The sequence below is a fragment of the Bubalus bubalis genome, chromosome 3, assembly GCF_019923935.1.
Source record: "Bubalus bubalis isolate 160015118507 breed Murrah chromosome 3, NDDB_SH_1, whole genome shotgun sequence".
Lineage (NCBI taxonomy): Eukaryota > Metazoa > Chordata > Mammalia > Artiodactyla > Bovidae > Bubalus > Bubalus bubalis.
The window spans coordinates 106395488-106417579 of NC_059159.1; the positions used below are offsets into that span (position 1 = coordinate 106395488).

The window sequence follows — 22092 nt, forward strand, 5'->3', positions numbered from 1 at the left end:
TTACTGGTGGTGCTATGTGAATTTCATCTCATTAACAATAAATACAACTTTAGAAATAATGTACAGTAAGATCAAAACACCAATTGCCGCTGAGTTACTTTACCCTGGAATAGTAAGACTGATACCAGTGTAGAAGGGCATTTTCGGCACGCAGATGCCTCTCTGTGGAACACTCTAGATAAAGGACTGTTACCAGGGAGAAGAAAACATACTGAAAACCAGGGACTGTAGGTAAGCACTGTCCCTGGGGCAGCGAAATGATCCACTGCCTGAGACACAGCCTGGTTCAAGTTAGGATAAGGGCTGAGAGGACAGATGGCCCCGGATGCCTTCAGTCTCTCTTCTCTCGAAACAATCTATAACAATGAACTTCTAAGAAGTACCACCCTCCTTTACAGGTGAGGAAACTGAACCACAGCTTAGACACAGGATGCTGGGGATGAACCTGGAAAAGATGTAACTGATTTGGTATAAAAGCTTCTTGTTATCATTTTACCAAGTTCTAGAAATCAGCATTTCTCCTATTCTTTCAGTACAAATATTCTCACTAGTAATCTATTTGGAAAAACACTCTAAACCAGCAGTAGAATCGCTTTGCAGTTGAGTCTCTGGTTCTTCTTTTTGTGGTGGGAAATCCCCTTCAGAGTGCATTCACACCAGAAAAAGTAATATCCTTTTAGTTACTTGTTTTCTGGGTCACATTAATTAACTCTTAGTTAATCCTTCTCAACAGGTATCAACAACTGAATTTTACTTTAAGCTATTTGCTTTGGCCATTTCATGTGATCATTGGGATACAAGAAGGCAGCTTCTCATAACTTCTTAAAATCAAACTGTTTCTGTAACAAGAAAGAGTGATATGAGAACTTTTATATCTTTGTCAATTCTCTTAATTTGGAATAAACAAATTATCGTCAATACAAAGTGGCTACATTAAAAGATTTTTTTAATATGTTAGAGGAGGCTGGAATAAAAATGACACGGAATATTAACTCTCCAGACTTGTACTTCAGTTTTCTCAAAATTTTCCACATTTTAACGGTCATTATTAAATATTACAAAAGATTGCTGGGAGAAATATCAATAACCTCAGATATGCAGATGACACCACCCTTATGGCAGAAAATGAAGAGGAACTGAAGAGCCTTTTGATGAAGATGATAGAGAGTGAAAAAGTTGGCTTAAAACTCAACATTCAGAAAACTAAGATCATGGCATCTGGTTCCATCACTTCATGGCAAATAGATGGGGAAACAATGGAACCAGTGACAGACTTTATTTTCTTGAGTTCCAAAATCACTGCAGATGATGACTGCAGCCATGAAATTAAAAGATGCTTGCTCCTTGGAAGAAAATCTATGACAAACCTAGACAGTGTACTAAAACACAGAGCCATTACTTTTCTGACAAAGGTCCGTATCAGTTTAGTTCAGCTCATTTCAGTTGCTCAGTCATGTCTGACTCTTTGTGACCCCATGGACTGCAGCACACCAGGCTTCCCTGTACATCACCAACTCCCGGAGCTGACTGGGTCTTTTCCAATGAATCAGTTCTTCGCATCAGGTGGCCAAAGTATTGGAGTTTCAGCTTCACCATCAGCCCTTCCAAAGAATATTCAGGACAGATTTCCTTTAGGATTGACTGGTTTTATCTCCTTGCAGGTCTGTATAGTCAAAACTATGGTTTTTCTAAGTAGTCATGCACGGATGTGAGAGTTGGACCATAAAGAAGGCTGAGTGCCAAAGAACTGATACTTTTGAACTGTGGTGCTGGAGAAGACTCTTGAGAGTCCCTTGGACTGCAAACAGACCAAACCAGTCAATCCTAAAGGAAATCAGTCCTGAATGTTCATTGGAAGGACTGATGCTAAAGCTGAAGCTCCAGTACTTTGGCCACCTGATGCAAGGAGCTGATTCACTGTAAAAGACCTTGATGCTTAGAAAGACTGAGGGCAGGAGAAGGGGACAACAGAGGATGAGATGGTTGGATGCATCTCTGACTCAACAGACATGAGTTTGAGCAAACTCTGGGAGACGGTGAAGGACAGGGAAGCCTGGTGTGCTGCAGTCCATGGAGTCACAAAGAGTCAAACATTACTGAGTGACTGAACAACAACAATAAATTTCGAAAATTGTGGAAACTAACAGTTATTACTCCATTCAATATATTTGAATATTCAAAAATTTCTACACTTGTAGATTTGAGTTATTTCTCTACTTCAGCTCATTGGACCTCAAGATATTCTACAAAATGTAAACAATCTCAAGCTTATTAACAATTTAAGATTTTAAAGTGTTTCTGCTTCTCTTCAATCCATGGCAGAACTGGTTCCCATCATTTTATCAAGAGTTCCTGAAATGAGAACTCTGTGTTAAGGTGGAGGATTTAGAGACTTACAAAGTCAAAAAGAAATCATAACTCCTACATTTTTAATCATCCATCCTCCTGGTGTATGATTTACCCCATAATTCCCACAAGAAAATGAAGAAAGTTTTGAAGAACGAGTTATTCTCAAAGTAAATCTTACAGTCAGCCTCTGTCAATCATGTTAGCCTTTTCCCCTGGTTAGCCATTCTCCACCTCCTGCCAGAAAACTACAGCACTATTTAATTGCTTTGTGACTTCACATTTTATTAAGAGGCAGAAAAACATAAAGAGCTAAAACAAGGAGATAAGCCCATTGCCGTAAATTGTCCCTTTAAGCAATGAAACTTGCCTCTCTAGCGTAATAAGGTGGGCACTGTGGAAAAACCCCGACAAGTGCAATTCTGCGTAAGTCCAGAGCCCCCATCACTTACAGAAACCCTTATAGTTTTCTGGACTGCAGTGCCATAGATCAGAACCTGGGGCAGCCAACTTGCATGCTTTCGAATGCCAGTGTGAAGGGCATAGCCCAGTGAGTCAACTGCTCTCCACTCTACTCCACCTCAAATTTATTTTCTATTCTCATGAACCAAAAAAAGGGTGGGGGCAGAAGAGAAAGAAGAGAGACAAAGTTGTAAAAAAAAAAAAAATGTAACCTGAGAGCATGCCATCTGCCATCCTGTTTCCCTGGAAATCAAACTACTTGTTATGTAACTCAGTGCAACAGTTAAATGTTCACCCTCGTGAACTCTGAAGAATTTTTTCCTTTCCTACTTTACTGGCTTTCCTGTAAGTCTCCATTCCTTCCTCTGTAGTGAGATGGGTATCATTATCAGATCACATCACATTCCTGAATGTGCCCTAGTCCCTAACCTCTGGAAGATTATATCCAGTGACTCCCACAAACGAAGTAAGCCTTGGTGTTTAAAGCCCTGAGAAAATACCAACTAGTAACTTCTCTAGGATGCTGCCAGCCAGAACACAAAGGGTTCAAGTGTTTTTAAAGCCCACTGATGTATAGAAGAAAGTGGGTTTAAGACAGTTTTCAGGAAAAGTATGCAAGTATATGAGTGGTGTGTGTGTGTGTGTGTGTGTATAAACATCTAATATATTTAGTAAGCATTAAAAAAGTCAGAAAAGGTATACAATAAACTCAGCAGTGGTTATATTAAGGTGTGGGATCAGAAGCTGGGAGGCAAGAGTCATTTTTTTTTTCTGTATAAATGCTTTATGGCTTGAATATATGCCAATGGATATGTATTATTTCTGTAATTGATTTTAAAAGCTAAAATATGGAAAAGAATGGTGACTAAAAAAAGAAAAAGAAAGGTGACTAATCTTTTGAAACCAAAAATCAAAATACATGTTCGACCAAAGCATTTCTGTCCCTCATTTAAGTGCAAGAGGCAGTTAACTAAAAGTAATTTAGTCACTGGAAAATTGAAGTTTCCAGGTTTCAATAGTTGGGTGTTTTGGGTTTTTTTTAAGGTAGACATAGTATCTAAAACATGACTGTCAAAATTTCAAGATTGTCAAAATTGTCAAAAAAAAAAAAAATTCAGGTTTCGTAAGGTTGTTGTTGTTGTTCAGTCGCCCAGTTGTGTCTGACTCTTTGCTACCACAAGGACTGCAGCATGCCAGGCCTCCCTGTCCCTCACCATCTCCAGAGTACGCCCAAGTTCATGTTCATTGCATTCGTGATGCCATCCAGCCATCTCATCCTCTGATGCCCTCTTCTCCTTCTGCCCTCAATCTTTCCCAGCATCAGGGACTTTTCCAATGAGTCGCCTGTTCACATCAGATGAACAAAATACTGGAGTTTCAGCTTCAGCATCAGTCCTTCCAACAAGTATTCAGGATTGATTTTCCTTAAGATTCACTAGTTTAATCTTCTTGCTCTCCAAGGGACTTTCAGCAGTTTTCTCCAGCACCACAACTCAAAGGCATCAATTGTTTGGCATTCTGTCTTCTTTCTGGTCCAACTCTCACAACTGTACTTGACCACTGGAAAGACCATAGCCTTGACTATACCGACCTTTGTCTGCAGAGTAATGTCTCTGCTTTTCAACACTCTGTCTAGGTTTGTCATTGCTTTCCTGCCAAGAAGCAATCGTCTTCTGATTTCATGGCTGCAGTCTACATCCACAGTGATTTTGGAGCCCAAGAAGAGGAACTCTGTCACTACTTTCACCTTTTCCCCTTCTATTTGCCATGCAGTAATGGGACCGGATGGATGATCTTAATTTTTTTAATATTTAGTCTAAAGTCAGCTCTTTCACTCTCCTCCTTCACCCTCATCAAGAGGCTCTTTAGTTCCTCTTCACTTTCTACCATTAGAGTGGTATCAACTACACCTCTGAGGTTGTTGATGTTTCTCCCACCTAACTTGATTTCAGCTTGTAACTCATCCAGCCTGGCATTTCTCATTACGTGCTCAGCGTATAGGTTAAACAAACAGGATGACAGCAGACAGCCGTGTTGTACTCCTTTCTCGATCTTGAACCAGTCAGTTGTTCTATACAGGGTTCTAACTGTTGCTTCTTGACCCGCATACAGGTTTCTCAGGAGACAGGTAAGATGGTCTGGTATTCCCATCTCTCTAAGAGCTTTCCACCATTTGTCATGATCTACACAGACAAAGGCTTTAGCATAGTCCATGAAACAAAGACAGATGTTTTTCTGAAATTCCCTTGCTTCTTCTATAATCCAGTGAATGTTGACAATTTGATCTCTAGTTCCTCTTCCTTTTCTAAACCCAGCTTGGACATTTGGAAGTTCTTGGTTCACATAATGCTGAAGCCTAGCATGCAAGATTTTAAGCATGACCTTATTAGCATGGGAGATGAGTGCAATTGTCCAATGGTTAGCACATTCTTTGGTACTACACTTCCTGGGGATTGGGATGAGGATTGACCTTTTCCAGTCCTGTGACCACTGCTGGGTCTTCCAGATTTGCTGACATAATGAATGCAAACCCTTGATGGCATCCTCCTTTAGGGATTTGAATAGTTCTGCTGGAATTTCATTGCATCCACTAGCTTTATGAATAGCAGTGCTTCTTAAGGCCCTCTTGACTTCCCACTCCAGAATGTCTGGCTCTGGGTGACTAACCACATCATCATAGTAATCTGGTTCATTAAGATCTTTTTTTATACAGTTCTTCCATGTATTCTTTCCATCTCTTCTTGATCTCCCCAGCATCTACTATGTCTCTACCATTTTTATCCTTTATTGTGTCCATCTTTGGGTGGAATGCTCCCTCGATGTTTCCAATATTCCGGAAAAGAATTCAAGTTTTTACCCATTTGTTGTTTTCTTCTATTATCAAACATGGCTCATTGAAGAAGGCATTCTTGTCTCTTCTAGCTATTCTTTGAAACTCTGTATTTAATTGGATATACCTTTCCCTCTCTCCCTTGCTTTTCACTTCTCTTCATTCTTATGCTATTTGTAAAGCCTCCTCAGATAACCACATTCATAACGTAAGATATTGAGCAAATAGAATAAGTCCCTAAATTGGCAACATTATGTCTTCCTTCCTCTTGGAAATTAGGCCATGGTGGGTGACCCTAGGAGTCCCTCCTGATGGTGGGCCAGCATACTCAGGAGGAATTTGGCTTAAGTCAATGAATAGTTTGTATTTACTTTTTGCAAAAGGACTACCCAAGAAGAAAAGAAACAAAGGCAAGAAACAAAAAACAACATCGGAGTCCCTAAGGACTATAGTTTGGGTTGGACCTCTCTTTGAAAGAATTACAAAAATTGCAATTGGCTACTCTTTAGGGAAAAAATTAAATTTCATTCATATCTCAAGTTATACTTCAAATAGTTTCATACAGATGAAATATTTTAAAATGTGAAACAGAGCCATAAAAACTACAATAAGAAAATACAGGTAGATTTCTATGCAATCTTGTAGTTAGAGATGTTGCTATTCATTCAGTCATTCTACAAACACTATGTGCCAATAAGCATTAGAGACCCAGTAGATCACACAGACATAATTCCTGTCCTGATGGGAGTCACAGGCTAGAAGTGGAAATAGGAAAAAGAAAATAAATGAAAAGTAACTGCATATTGATGCATGCTTAAAGGGGAAAATCCTGCAGAATTATGACATTGAGAATACTAGAGGGAAAGACCAGTGCTGAATAGGAAAGCATTCTGTCTCAAGTGAAATGTAAGGTGAAGCCTGAAGAAAGAGGACTATGACAACAGCTAACCACTCATATTCTTGTTCAGGCAAGGTTGAGCTTTGGACTTCCCAGGTGGTTCAGTGGTAAAAAATCCACCTGCCAATGCAAGAGACACAGGTTCAATTCTTGGGTGGGGGAGATCCCCTGGAGAAAGAAATGGCAAACCACTCCAGTATTCTTGCCTAGAAAATCCCATGGACAGAGAAGCCTGGTGGGCTACGGACCCATAGGGTTGCAAAGAGTCGGACATGACTTAGCGACTAAACAATAACCCACTCATGTTCACTCTATGAATAAGGTAGTTTTCTAAGAGCTGTGCATGAATTAACCCACTTAATCCTCTTCAACAAGGCGAGTTAGGTACTGTTACAGTGATGACTCCCATGTTACAGGTGAGGACAAGGAGAAGCAGCTTGCCCAAAGATGCAGAGCTAGTGAACATGGAAGGCAGGTGAACCCAAGCAGCATGCTCTGGAGCTCTTCTTGAAACTGGCTCTCTAGAGGAAGAATCTGCCATAAGGAAGGTACATGAGTACACGTGTGTGTACAAGCACATGTTCCAAGCAAAGGAACAGCACCTGCAGAATCCTGGGAGCAGGAAAGAGGTTGACATGTTCCATGAATTGAAAGAAAGCCAATGTGGTGGGAACATGGTGTTCAAGTATGAGTGACAGAGGTGAGATCAGACAGCAGGCAAAGCTGGATCATGCCAGGTCTTGCAGGCCATGGTTAGGAGAATGCCACAACTGGCTTAGGTGGGGGTGGGTCAAGATGTGATTACACTTAACAGAGATCACTCTGCTATGTGAAGAACAGACTTTGAGGGAACAATACCAAGGCCTTCTTGCTTCATAATTAGTCTATGTAGAACCACAGAAAAAAAGATTCAAACCATATAAAATTAACTACTTACTTTAAAAAAAAACTGTACAAAATTCAAAGGCAAAGGAGACAGACATCTATAATATTTTTTACATTTAAAGATAGTTTACAATAAAAAGATTTGCATATTAGCAACACAAAAAGAAAAAGTCCCTTTGGAGAAATGTGCAAGGAACATGAATGGAATATTCACAAAAGAAGAAATACAAATGGCTTATAAATATATGATAAATGTTCACTTGTGCATACAACTGGAAAAGATTTTTTTAATTCTATGATCTAATGTTAAGAAGAATCTAGGAAAACACTTATATACTGTCAGTGGATTGTAAACTGGTTGTTTTCCAGGTAATATAGAACAAAAACCTCTTTCTTGACTTTATATTAAGAATAATTAAGGGTAGCCTCAAATTATAGTTAGGAGGATATGCACTGACACATGTCTAGAGGGAGATATTTTAAGTACATACATTCCCTAAATCACACTCTTTATCTACCTTTAATAATTATGCAGCAATGACACTGATATGGAGAGAAGTTTCCCAGGTTGCATATTTGTATTTAAATTTTTTATGTAAGCATATACACATGGAAAAACCTCTGGAAGAATAGGGATTTAATGACGGTAGGACTATGCATTTGCTTTTTATTTTTTTTTTATTTTATATTTTCATACAGGTTTTAAAGGTTACACTCTAATTTAGTTATTACAAATATTGGTTCTATCCCCCATGTTGTACAATACATCCATGTAGCCTATACTACACACAAGGCTTTGTATGCATACACACAAAGTGTATCTTTGTTTGCACTGCCCACTCCTTCACCTCTACATTGCCCTTCCTCCCTGCTTTAGTAACCGCTAATTTGTTCTCTATATCTGTGAGTCTGCTTTTTTTTTTTTTTGCTATATTCACTAGTTTGCTGTATTTTTTTAGTGATATAGGTGATAATGGCTTTTAACACCTAAGAGTGCTCAGTCTCTCAGTCATGTCTGACTTTTTGCTACACTAGGCAAGAATACTGGAGTGGGTTGCCATTTCCTCTTCCAGGGGATCTTCCTGACCCAGGGATTGAACCTGCATCTCCTGCACTGGCAGGCAGGTTCTTTACTGCTGAGCCTCCGGGGAAGCCCTTGTAGGAGACACAGGAGACATGGGTTCGATCCCTGGATAGGGAAGATCCCCTGGAGGAGGAAATAGCAACCCACTCCAGTATTCATACCTGGAGAATCCCATGGACAGAGAAGCCTGGTCGCTATAGTCCATAGGGTCACAGAGTCAGCCATGACTGAGCACACATGCATTTACTTATTTACACAACTGATACAATACTTATCTTTCTCTGTCTGACTTATTTCCCTTAGAAAAATGCCCTCAGATTCATCAACATTGCTGCAAATGGCAAAATGTCATTCTTTTAACTGAGTAGTATTCCATTGTGTGTATATATATATACACAACACCTTTATCCATTCATTTGTTGATGTATATTTAGGTTCCTTCCACATCTTGGCAAGTGTAAATAATGCTCTGCTGTGAACACTGGGGAACAAGTATCTCTTTGAATTTGTGTTTTTGGTTGGTGTTCATATTTTTTTATATACCCATGAGTGGAATTGCTGGGTCATATGGTAGTTCTATTTTGAGAAACTTCCTTATTGTTTTTCACAGTGACTGCATCAATGTACATCAACAGCTTAAGGTGGTTCCCTTTCCTCCACACCCTCAACAACATGTGTGATTTGTGTTCTTTTGATGACGGTCATTCTGACAAGTGTGAGGTGACAGCTCACTGCGGCTGTGATTTGCGTTTCCCCGATGCCTAGTGATGTTAGGTCATCTTTTTACGTGCCTGATGGCCAACGGTGCTCCTCTTTGGAAAAATGTCCATTCAGTCCTCTGCCCATTTTTTAATCAGGCTGTTTTTTTGATGTTGAGTTGTATGAACTGTTTATGAATGTTGCATATTAATCCCTAATTGGTCATATCATTTGCAAACATTTTCTTCCCTTCAGTAGCTTGTCTTTTTGTTTTGTCAATGGTTACCTTTGCTGTGCAAAGGCAGTAAGTTTAATTAGGTCCCATTTGCTTACTTTTGCTCTCACTCCCTTTGCCTTAGAAGACAGAGGTGTCTATCCTCTGTCTCTTCCTTCTCTCCTCCCTGCTTGCTGCAAAGAAGGGGCCTCCTCTGGCCAGGTGCTCAGCCAGCCCATGGTCCTGCAGTCCTGGCCCCTTCAATTCCCTGCTCTCTTCTTGACCTCAATACCCATGCCCCTTCCCTTCCCTCCTCCCTCCTCCCTGGGTCCCTGCCTTCCTTCCAATATGTCCTTACCCCACTCTGCTGCCTCCTCCCACGGAATCCCGCTTTGCTCCTTCCCTTCCCGGTATGTTTCCACCCCTGGGCAGGTGTCCATCTGTACCTCTTCGGCCTATCACTGTGTCCTGTAGCATCAAGAGTACACATTTACAGTCAGAGGCCTGGAGCACACACTCAGCTCTGCGAGTCCGCTTCCATGACCTCAAGTGAACAACTCTCTTAATTCCTCCAAGTCAATTTCTTCCTCTGTAAAACAAGGTTAATGATACCTGCTCCACCTCCCTCAATTATGTTTGAGGATCAAGCAAGATAATGCATGTAAAAGTGCTCTGTGAGCTTATAAAGCACTTTAACATTCTAGTTATTCCTGTTACTTCTCTCCCCTCAATATCCTGACCGTGCATCATCAAGGGAGCCTGACCTTCAGGCTGCTCATGGTGTTTACATGTAATAACAATGTCAGCATCTGCAGTTTCTGCTGTGAATTGCTAATTCAGTAATGATCACATTTAATTTAAAATAAGTACAGTTGACCCTTTTACAACATGGGAGTTAGGGATGCCAACCCTCCACACAATCAAAAATCTATAGTCAGCCCTCCATCCATGTCTGCCTTTCTCAGAATACAGAGTTCCACATCTGCAGGTTCAATTAGCCACAGATCATACAGTACTGTAGTATTTACTACTGAAAAAATCTGTGCACCCATGCAGTTTGAACCCATGTGGTTCAAGGGTCAACTGCATATAATCTATGGTTTTTTAGTTACATGAGCATGGACTTTTGGAAGACAACAGCAGTAGCCAACAATTACTGAGCTCAAACCAGGAGTCATGCACTTGTTCTAAAATTGCTGATCAATTGTTCAGTTGTGTCTGCCTCTTTGCAACCCCAAGCACCACCCCAGGACAAGGCTTTATTATTATTTCCACTTTTTGATGGGGAAACTGAGGCAGAGCAATACTGCCATGATTTGAACCCAGGCATCTAGCTCTAGAGTCCATGCTTTTACCCACTGTCCTGCAATGCCTTTAATAACTAAGTGAGGTCTACAGTGGAGGGAGAGAAACCAGTCAGGAGACTAAGGCTCTAAAGGATTAGAGACAAGAAGATGGACCTCACCTGCACTCTTTGAAAAAGGCAAATGAAATTATTCATTTGCCAACTACCTATGTTGTTGAGGACTTAGGGTCATCAGGTACTTCCATATTCTGCTGGTGGGAATATAAACTCCCACAACCTTTTGAGAAGGCAACTAGCAGAATGCATCAAATACCTGAGGGATTCCTTCCCACACCGTGGGCTGACTCAGCAATGCCACTTAGAGCAATCCGCCCTAGACAGACAATCATGGATGTGCACAAAAGATGTTATTACAATGTTGTTTCTGAAACTGGGTAAAACAACTAAATGTCCAACAAAAGGAGATGAGGTAGAGAAACCATTATATACCAATATAAATGAACACCTTCTAATGTGAAATGATGCTGTAGAAAAGAAGGCAAAGCACGTTGTCAAGGGAAAAAAGCATGTAAAAAAGCCTGTTGGTATGGGCTTTGGCATCTGACTGGTTCAAGTTCTGAGTAGGTTCACCAGTTTTCTGGACATGGCAAATTATTTAATTTTTCTGAGCCTCAACTTTTTCGTGTCCAGATGGGGATAAGAAAAGCACCAACTTCACAGGGTTGTGAGAATCAATAAAGTAATGTATATAAAGTGGTTGGTACAGAGCCTGGTATGGAGTAAGCCTGTGATAAATGTTTCTCATTTGCAAAAATATAAAAAGTTAACACATATGACACACACACCCCATCACAAATATTTGTAAAAACAAGTATTATAAATAATGTAGTAAAGTTTTAACACTGGTTATCTCCAGAAGTAACAGATTTTTTTCTTTTAAGTTCTCTGTATTTTCTAAACTTTCTTTATTTGAACAAAGCCAGCAATATATTAACATTTAAGTATCTTCATTTTTTCAAGTAGCCTTAACAATAAATATTCCTTTAAATCTATTAAGTTTCTCTAGTATAACCCAGTCTATGCATATTGTGTTTAAGGAAGTGGGGTACTTTTATTGATTTAATCTGAAGAGTAATACATTTCCCCCTTTATTTTTCAAACAGCTTGCTCATATTTCATTATATAAAAGTCTTTTCTGCACTCATATATTTTCCGATTAAGAGCACCCTGAAGGGATTATTAGAGCATAAAAGCTAGAAGAAAAGAATAGATTAATGTCTCTTAAAAAGCAAAGTTAAAGAAGAAAAACATGACAACTTCATGATAGTTATATGGGAAAAAAGTATACCTTACCTTAAATATGTAAGGCCAGAAGTTACTGCAATAAATATCTCAACTCCATGGACAATTTCTTAGTGCGGTCAAAAGATGGAAGTAATTCAATAGTTCAGCAGTCCATCCAGTACAGTGACAATCATTCTGAAAGAAAAAAAGAGTCTCATTGTGGGAAATGTGATGGGGCTATACTCCTTTCCAATAGGAGAGGGGAATCAATTACTAAAGACAGTTATGCAGTTTATTATTATTAAGGCATTCTCTGGTTGCAGGTGGAAGTGGCAGACCAGAAGTAAAAAAGCCTAGGATATCATCATACCTCCTTTCCTTTAGGAAGAAGCTAGTCACTAGCTCTTGGGTGTCTCACCATCAGTTCACTTCTACTTCATGTGCTTCTCTTCATGTATCCATCAATATGTACATAAATCAGCTCACAAATACCATCACTTTTTATATTTGGTATCTTTGTCATTTCAGAATCAGACTAGCCCATAAGAAATACATGGCCTTTCTCTGAAAATCAGCTCCACTGAGGACCTTCACTGCGAACCGCAGTTCCCCTGGATTAAAACTCTGGGACTGCTTTCATGTCATTCCCTCCATCATTGGCCATGCCAATATCAGTCCACCCCCACTTTCCCTTCAATGTCCTACTGTTCTCTACTCTTTTACTCCTATGCCTGGTACCTCAATGGGAAAGAATCTTCCTGCCAAGGCAGGAGATGCGGATTTGATCCCTGAGTCGGGATGATGCCCTGAAGAAGGAAATGGCAACCCACTCCAGTATTCTTGCCTGAGAAATCCCAAGGACAGAGGATCCTGGCGGGCTACAGTCCATGGGATCACAAAAGATTTGGATATGACTGAGTGTGACTAAACAACAATAAAACATGCCTCCACTAATACCAAATTCCTTGGCACCCCGACCTGTTTACAACAGCAGCCTCTAACCTGGCCTCTCTCTGCAGATCATTACCTATCCAGCTGCTTTCATTCCATTACTTGGGTAACCTTGGATAGTCCCCTATCTTCTGGGTTTCAGTTTTCCTGAGTGTAAAATCAGGAACTGATTTCACCATTCTCCATCCTCATTGTGCTGTGAAGTCAGACGTGTTCAATTCTGGCCTAAGTACTCTAAAAACTCAGACACATTGTATTTCCTCAGAGCTCATTTATTATATATAAGATGGGGATGATATCATCTACCTCTAAGGTTGCTGTAAGAATAAGAACTATGCGATCTTGCACCTGACATACAGCAGGTACAGCAAATATTAGTCACCCCACCCCACCTTACAGGATACCTCCAACTCTGAAGTTCTTTGTTCTTCTCATCTCCAAATCTAGCATTCTATTACATCCACATCTCTTATATCCACAGTCATAATACATTTCTCTTCCATTAAATGTATACTCCGTTGCTGGCTTTCAGGTTCCTTCATAATCTGGCTCTACTTTATCTTATCATCCTCCAGCTTCCAACAAACACCTTCTGTCCTAGGCAGGTAAGTCTTGTTACGTTTCAAAGAACACATACTCCTACGCCCTGCTTTCACAACTATCATCCCCCACACAGGACACAGCTTTTCTTATTCCCTCTGTGAAGCCCATCTCAGGTTCACAGACTCAGAGATCCCACCTTCCAGATAATTTAACCCTCACAGTTTCTCAGTGGAACTGGCCATTGTTTTGAGTTTATTGAGCTTAGCTCTCCAACTGGAAAGTGACTATTTTGATTTTTTAAACTTGTTTTTCATTTTGGCAAGGACTACATCAAAGCTTTTTACAAATATGGTTTTTGTATTTTTTTTTTGCATCATCTCTACAAATGCTCGTTGAAATGTACAAGCCTTTGTGCGTTGACCTAAGATTCTCTTATTAATTCCACTATTTTTGTTGTATGGAAGGAGCTTATTCCATCATCAGTAAGTAGACCACTCAAAGGCAACCTGGGGTCTTTTCATAGAGCCAGAGATGACCTCTAAATGTCTCCAGTGTCTGTAGATTTTGAGTCCAAGCAAACATATTCTAATTCCAAAAACCATTTTATGACCCAAACTCTTAGCAGCAGCAGGAATGACTCACAGTGAGGAAAGACTAGCTGCTAAACTTTTACCTCAAAGAAGATGAAGCCCTAGGAAAATGAAGCTTCTAAGGGGAACTAGAAGACACAGTAAAGGTTCAAGGGAGATGGAGGAAGATGAGCCAATGAAAAAGATAGAATGGTTACAGAGGCAGGAGAATAACTGTGAGGGCAGAGAGGCACATCAGCCTAAAGAAAGACAAGTGACCTCAAATGCTGTGTATGGAGACTAACAAGATGTCCCTGGATGGAACAATTACTAGGGAGGTCACTGGGCACCCCTGAGGACAGTTTTCAATAGGGCTGGTCCAGGATGCAGACTGAAAAGGATTGAGAAGAAGCTGGGCGAGCAAATGGAAACAAGGAGAGACTTTTCTGTCAAGAATTGTGGTTATCAAGCCAAAGGGGTTATGCTGGTCATTTTCTACCCTGAAGTTTACTTAACAGTCTGATAAAAACTCTCATTCTTATTTCCTTGCTCTATGCCTTTCCATATACACAGAGCTTGGCTACTGAAAATAATTTAATGCAAATCCTTCCAGACTCTCTCTCCTGACACCACTCTTGTGTGCCTGATTTTGGTTCTCTAATAAACCTTACAGAACCATTCAACAGCTATATGCTATCAAGTGTGAATGTCTAAATTTTATTTTCCTGCTCGAGATAAATGATAGCTATTCATTTAACAAAGAAAAGGAAATGTATCAGATACACTGAAATGTATCAGATCAACACAGCAAAAGTCCAGATTCAGGTCAGATATCATATGACTTACCTTTGGGTAACCTACATAATATATGCTAACTTGTCAAAAAGATAACTTTAAATATTTCTTCTTTCTTTAAGGGTCTTTACCAAAAGTTTATAAAAATCAAATATGAATAACAAAGAAAATTTAAGCACAATTAGCATTTTTTACTCTCCTATTTTGATATGATGATGTCACATTTATAAACATAATAAATAAATGTGTAAGCATATTAAATTTTTATTAAAAGTGAATTCTAGGCATTATTTTGTAACCTGCTTTTCCAATTTATTTTTATATTGATGGAAGTGTTGTCACTTATTAGCCTCTTATGCCTTCAGTTTTAATGACTGTACAATCATCAATTTTAATAAACCTCTCTGAAGCATTTAAGTCACTTTCAATTTCATCAAACACACCACTAAGTACTTGCTAGGGAGAAAGTCATGGGTCAAACACATGAAAAAATATGCATTTGATATTATTGATAGCTTGTCCTATAGAATGTTTCATTCAATATGTGTTTGAGTGGTATATGCCACTGCTGCTGCTGCTGCTGCTAAGTCGCTTCAGTCGTGTCCAACTCTGTGCGACCCCAAAGACGGCAGCCCACCAGGCTCCCCCGTCCCTGGGATTCTCCGGGCAAGAACACTGGAGTGGGTTGCCATTTCCTTCTCCAATGCATGAAAGTGAAAAGTGAAAGTGAAGTCGCTCAGTCATGTCCTACTCTTAGTGACCCCATGGACTGTAGCCCACCAGGCTCCTCTGTCCATGGGATTTTCCAGGCAAGAGTACTGGAGTGGGGGTGCCACTGCCCTCTCCAGAGTGGTATACTGAGTAGCATATAAGTGGTATACTTCTCTACACTCCTTCTAAACATGGGTAGTATTAATTCTTAAATTATCCTATCTTACAGATTCCATAAGTTCCCTATTATTAACATATCTCTGAGGTTGAACATTTTTTACTTTTTTGCACTTCTTGTATATGTCCTTTGTTTTTCTGCTACAGTGCCCACCTTATTTACTTGTAGCATCTCTTCATCTATGAAGGATATTATTAGCTTGGTACTTTAATAATACAGAGAAGATGGTATACTAATTGGGAAGCTTTGGGTATCAGGAACAAAACCAATTCCAGTCTCTTTGAACCAGAAAGGATCTCTATCAAAGGATACAGAGGTGTCCTTATATGAGGATGAACTTTGACATAAGTATTGCAAATAGTTTCAGTTTTTAACTTTATCTCTAAAATGGTCCACCAGTTCACTGGTCTACTTCAAGAATTAAAGAAAATGAGGTAAAGTCATGAATGGAAGCAATTATTGTTAAAACAAACATAAACTCAAAAAACGCTATTCTTACCAAACCCTTACTAAGGTGCCTTATTCTTTTGATTTTTACAATGAGCCCATTAGGCAAGTGTTATCATTCCTCTCTTACAGATGAGCTGAATTAAGCATGTATAGTTAGTAAAGTTATAATCAGATATTTATTTAACAAATGAGCTTTGCACTGATGCTAAAAAAAAGAGTTGATAACAGAATTATTCTCAGCTGTATTTTTAATAACATTTCTTAAAAGTCATCTCAGGACCTACTCCGGCCCCTATACCAACAGTAAACCAGGTTACTAGTTTCTGCAGCATCTATTTTTTTAAATTTCACATTAGTAACCTCTCTTCTCCTTCCTCTATGATGCATCTTTACTAATAAGTGCCATTCTGGCAACAAAATAAACAATTCTGTTTAGGAACTAAGGCCACTTCTTCAGTTACTACCAACGGAACCCCGTGACACACACATTACTTTCTAACATTCCAAACGCTCTTAAAGGTGCTTCAGTTGCTTAGACGTTAGTGATGTCTGCAGTAACAGCACACACCTGAACCTATGCTTTTGTCAGGGTGGAAGCAGCACTGTGCTGTATAAATATTTTATGGACAGCTTGTACTGAAATTCTAGATGAGGAGGCATTCACAGATTCTATGTAATATGCTGATTGCTCAAGACCACATATTTTTTATTAATGCTTTGTGCAAGCTTTGCCATTTTCTATGGCATTCCCCTTGATTTAATCTTAAGTATATCCTTCCAAAATATTTTTATTTTTTAATGCATTAGTTGTGCTGTGGCCAAAGCAGTGTCTAAAATAATGGCAAAAGGAAAGCATATGATCACTAAAATTGGATGCACTCACAATTAGTCTAGTCACTGAGAACTCTGAGGGCAAAAGTACACATATGTGAGCCAGGGAGACAAGTTTCTCTGAAGGAATATTAACAGAACTAAATTATCCACTGCCAGAAAAGGCAATCTTTCCCCCACCCTTTTATAAATTCACTAAAGATTTATAAGAAATGCTTACTAATTTGAAGGCTATTCTGGCCTTCCCAGGTGGCACTAGTGGTAGAGAATCTGCCTGCCAATGCAAGACATAAGAGACTCAGTTTCAACCCCTGGGTTGGGAAGATGCCCTGAAGGAGGGCATGGCCACCTACTCCAGTGCTCCTGCCTGGAGGATCCTGTGGACAGAGGAGCCTGGCAGGCTACAATCCATAGGGTCACACAGAGTTGGACAGGACTGAAGCGACTTGGCACTGGGCTTCCCAGGTGGCACAGTGGTAAAGAATCTGCCTGCCAATGCAGAAGATACAAGAGACATGGGTTCAATCCCTGGGTCAGGATGATCCCCTGGAGAAGGAAATGGCAACCCACTCCAGTATTATTGCCTGGAAAATTTCATGGACAAAGGAGCCTGGCAGGCTACAGTCCATGGGGTCACAAAGAGTTGGACGGAATTGACCACACACGCGCGCACACCTCTAGAATAAACAGGTTTACAAAATATGGTTTTGGAAACATTCAAGCAACAACAAATGCCTACAACTCCTGCCATTTAGGGGCAGGTACGGCACCCATACGTTAGCAAGCATGAGAAGACTGGGGCTGTGCCCACAGGTGACTCTCCTGAGTGACTGCAGAGGAGGCAGAGCCACCACCTGCCTTCCGCAGCCAGCACCTGGATAGTTACTGCCTCTCGGGCATGAGGCGTCCTCAATGTTTTTCTCTCCAATCTCTCCTCATTCACCTGAGGAGGGTGCTCTGGCTTTCCCGCTTCAGGGAGGCTGTGGTTGGGCTTCCTTAAGGAAATAAGGGTTTGAGAAGAGAGAAACACCACCACCACCACCATCTTCCTTCATATTAAGAGGAGATTCTTGGAGGAGAATGACTGTGGGACTCAGATCAGCAGAAGATCATACCTATTGCCTCAAACATGGCCCAGAAGCAGCGGGGACCAGTATCAATAGATGACCCAGGGTGCTTTCCTGACCTCATGAATTATAGTAAGAATCTAGAACCTTGGCACAACCCTGGGAGAGTGGTATAGGAAAGAGATAAAAGTCTAATGAAGGTTACTTTCCTGCTACCTTAAGGGAGCAGAAGCTTACAGTCAAAACTAACTGGATGCAGGAAAATGCACTATTTCTTGCACTCTTAAGTATGTGGACTAAGAGTGATTTCCAATTCAAATTAACAACTGAGTGAGGATATGAGGAAGAAGGGTTAAGATCTAGTAACCTACATGTTTTTCTGATAATATTAGTTTAACTTCGTTGGCTTCCACCAGTGGATCAGAATGTTATTCAGAATAAAGAATGCTTTTAGAGATTTGTGTGGTTTTTGCTTTATGCAGGCATTCCACCAAGAACATCTGGCCTCGCTCAACACCCCTGCTGTTTAAAGGGTCTGCACTAACAGAGACAGGGGGCTCCAGAGGCATCTGCTGCTGATAGCCATGAGGCCTCATGGAGTGTAGTCACTTTGGAAAATTCACTGCAATTCATGATCCTGATTCAGAGTCTGGCCCAAGGTTTTTTAGGTTCAATATCCAGATTTTCTTGGACCCAAAGATAATTACTCCCCCAGAGTGGGGTTAATGAATAAACCCACAGCAATATGTTAATGGTATGTGTGTGGGGGAATGCTTTTGTCCCCTCTATGCAAACTACTCCCTTCTTTGGAATGTTCTGAGCCAGCCACAGGGTCAGAGGTGGGCCTCCCATGTTGTCTCCCAGTGCATACACACATCACCGGCCATGGATCACTGGACCACTTAAAGACATCAGACCCAGGCTGGGCAAAACTGTTCTCCTCTGGGGCTTGGAAACGGGGGCTGAGGAGCTGCCAGCCAGGCTCTGGAGGCAGGTGGATCTGTGAACAGCACCATAGACAGAGCCGGTCTGTAGCAGAAAGGTGAAGATAAAGCTGAGGGCAATAGAGCCAACATAGTCTTTGAAATTCCTTGTGCTTTCCTGTTTTTTGATTCCAGCTTGTCTCTGAGGATCCTGGATTCTTTGGAGTACTTCTGTATTCTGATAAAATGCTTCCTAAATCAGTTTTACTCCTTGTAGTCGAAGATTTCCAACTGAATACCAATCTTTCCCTGTTACCAGGTTATTAAGCTGACAATGGGGTGTGCTGGGTGAGCACTGAATCAGACCAGAGGGAAGTAGACCCAGGGTGGGGTGGGGAGTGGAAGGGAGAGGCGGCAGAGTACAGTCCAGGCCCTCAACTAGAAACACCTCCCCACTGACTAGATCTCTCATCCCTCCATTTCAGTGTTTTTCCTCTACCACATTGTGCCTCACTGAATTTTTCCAGGGTTGCAGGCTTAAAACTTGAATACATTAAAAAAAAATATTCAAACCTATATATGATCAATTTTTCCTATTTTCAGCAGCAGACATTTTATTAAATCAAGATGTAACAGTAAAACTCTAAGAGTTATGAGTGTGCTCTGCTCTCAGGGTCCACCCTTTGCACAGGCTTGATATCTTAAAAATGAAATTTTTAGCATAGCTTGGGTCAACATTTCAAATAAAATTAAATATTATATACATAGGTGAGAGAAAACAGTTGTCAGAATATTATGTTTTCTGACAGAGAAGTGGTAGGGTCTGGAATAATTTCTCCCATAAACATCTTAAGTACAGCTTCTTGAAATGGTAAAGAATAGTTCTGTTTGGCAATGAGCATTTTATTTTCAATTGTCATCCTTGATTTCTCCTTAAAAACTTGCATCGATGTTGTGACAATGTATAAATCTAGCTGCTTATACATGTATTTTTACATCAACAATGACTCAAACTGTGATACAATCTGGGGGAAAAATGAAATATATACATATATATAAAGTTTTAAGGGAGAAGGCAATGGCACCCCACTCTTGTACTCTTGCCTGGAAAATCCCATGGACGGAGGAGCCTGGTAGGCTGCAGTCCATGGGGTCACTAGAGTTGGACACAAATGCGCAACTTCACTTTCACTTTTCACTTTCATGCATTGGAGAAGGAAATGGCAACCCACTCCAGTGTTCTTGCCCGGAGAATCCCAGGGACGGGGAAGCCTGGTGGGCTGCCGTCTCTGGGGTCGCAGAGTCGGACACGACTGAAGCAACTTAGCAGCGGCAGCAGCAGCAGCATAAAGTTTTAAAAATACTGTATATAGAGGGCTTAAGAAAAAAGCTTTTCTCTTTTAAGATTAATCAATCAGAAATGAAATATCTAACTGCCATCCATGTAAATTATATTGGTAATATACATAATTTTGTTACCCTCCATTGCTTGGCAAAAGCAAAAAAAGAAAAAAACATGCATAGGGAATAAGGATCATTCAGTCATCCAAAGCAACTTCCTTACTTGGCATCTATATTTATGAAGTAGGAAGAGTATTTCCACTTAAAGCAAAGAAAGCAAAAGTGTGATGGCCTTTTGTTGTTTGTTGGTTTTTATGATCAGATCAGAAAGTGAGCACCTCTCTGATGGGATTATCACCTGGCTCAATTTTGCCCTTTAAACCATAAGCCCCAGGATGGAAAGCTCTATACCATCCAGTATTTCTCTCTTTCTTTCAGTTTTCTGTGAAGGAAGGGAACACATCTGTGGGTGACCTGGGGATGTGGTGGCAGGAAGTCCCCCTTGCTGAACTCTGCACAAGGGAAGGGTGTGTAAGCAGGAAGTCATCAGCAGTCTGCTCTTAGATGCTCTGAAGGATGCCACATTACCTTCAGTGTGCCCTTATCCCCAAAGTTCAAATGTGAATCATCTTTACTACCCCAGAAAATTGTAACAGAAGGTACCATTATAAAAAACCAAACACCTACTCCTCTTGCCCGAAACCAGCAGTTCTCAAATGTTGGCATAAATAGCAATCACTTTGGGGGATTATTAAAGTACAGGTTGCTAGCCCCACCTTCAGAGTTTCTGATTCAGTAGGTCTGGGGCAGGGGGACGGTTGCTGCTGCTGAGATGGGGAAAGGTGACAATGTGAGAACAACTGCCTTCACCAAATCGAAGTCTGTTGGGCAGGGACACAAACTCTTCAGGAGATGACACAATCATGCACAATATCAACAGTTGTTTACCAAGTTCCTTACCTTATGTACAGGGAATATAATGCTTTATAAGAAAAACAAAGTCCTTCCTCCCCTCCTCCCAACATGCCTGAAGTAAAACTGCTGTCCCAGGAAGAAGCACCAAGTCCAGAAAGAAGCTTTCTACTTCTTGAACACAAATGGCATGCTCTGTGAGCCAATGCACAGCTCCTCAAATGAAAGGGATTATCAACTCTCAGCGATCATCAAAGAATCAATGCAAATAGCTGAGACTGAGATTACAACTAAAAGATAAGTACCAATGAGGTAGGAGGAACGTACTAATGGCACACACATGACTAGGGTAAGGACTGAATGTAGGAGATCTTGTGGAAAGCCCCTTTAGTGCATGGCATAGCAGAGGCAACCCAGGTATTTGTTCCTCTTCCACCTCCTTACTACCCTCTCTGCACCTTGTAAAGACAGGTTCTGAAAGGCTGCCAAGGTCATCTATTCTGGAGCCTCCAGGGAGGCTGCCCCACTGCTTCCTACCTGAGGTGCATCACCTCAGCAACCCCAAGTGTTTAAACTACATAAACAATTATGGAAAGACTGTATCAAGCCAGTGGTTCTCAAAGTTCAGAGTGCATCACAAGTATGAGGACGGCCTTTAAAAAGCACAAAATGCAGGAGTCCCACTCTTGAGATTAATTCAGTAGGTCTGGGGTGAACCCTAAAACAAGCTCTCAGATGATGTGAACGATGCTGGTTCAGGATCACACTATGAAAATCATTTGTTAAACTTAGTCCTTGCTTACATAAAACAGA

The 22092-nt window shown here is 40.6% G+C and overlaps 1 protein-coding gene across 2 annotated transcripts in view; it reads right to left on the reverse strand.

Annotated features, from left to right (window-relative positions):
* The window catches only part of KANK1 (KN motif and ankyrin repeat domains 1), a 214123-nt gene that overhangs the window by 125339 nt on the left and 66692 nt on the right, over positions 1–22092 (reverse strand). For both annotated transcript variants that reach the window (XM_044939922.2, XM_044939923.2), the window contains exon 2: positions 12078–12203. The gene's annotated coding sequence lies outside the window, so the exon portion shown is untranslated. The remainder of the gene's footprint in view (positions 1–12077; positions 12204–22092) is intronic.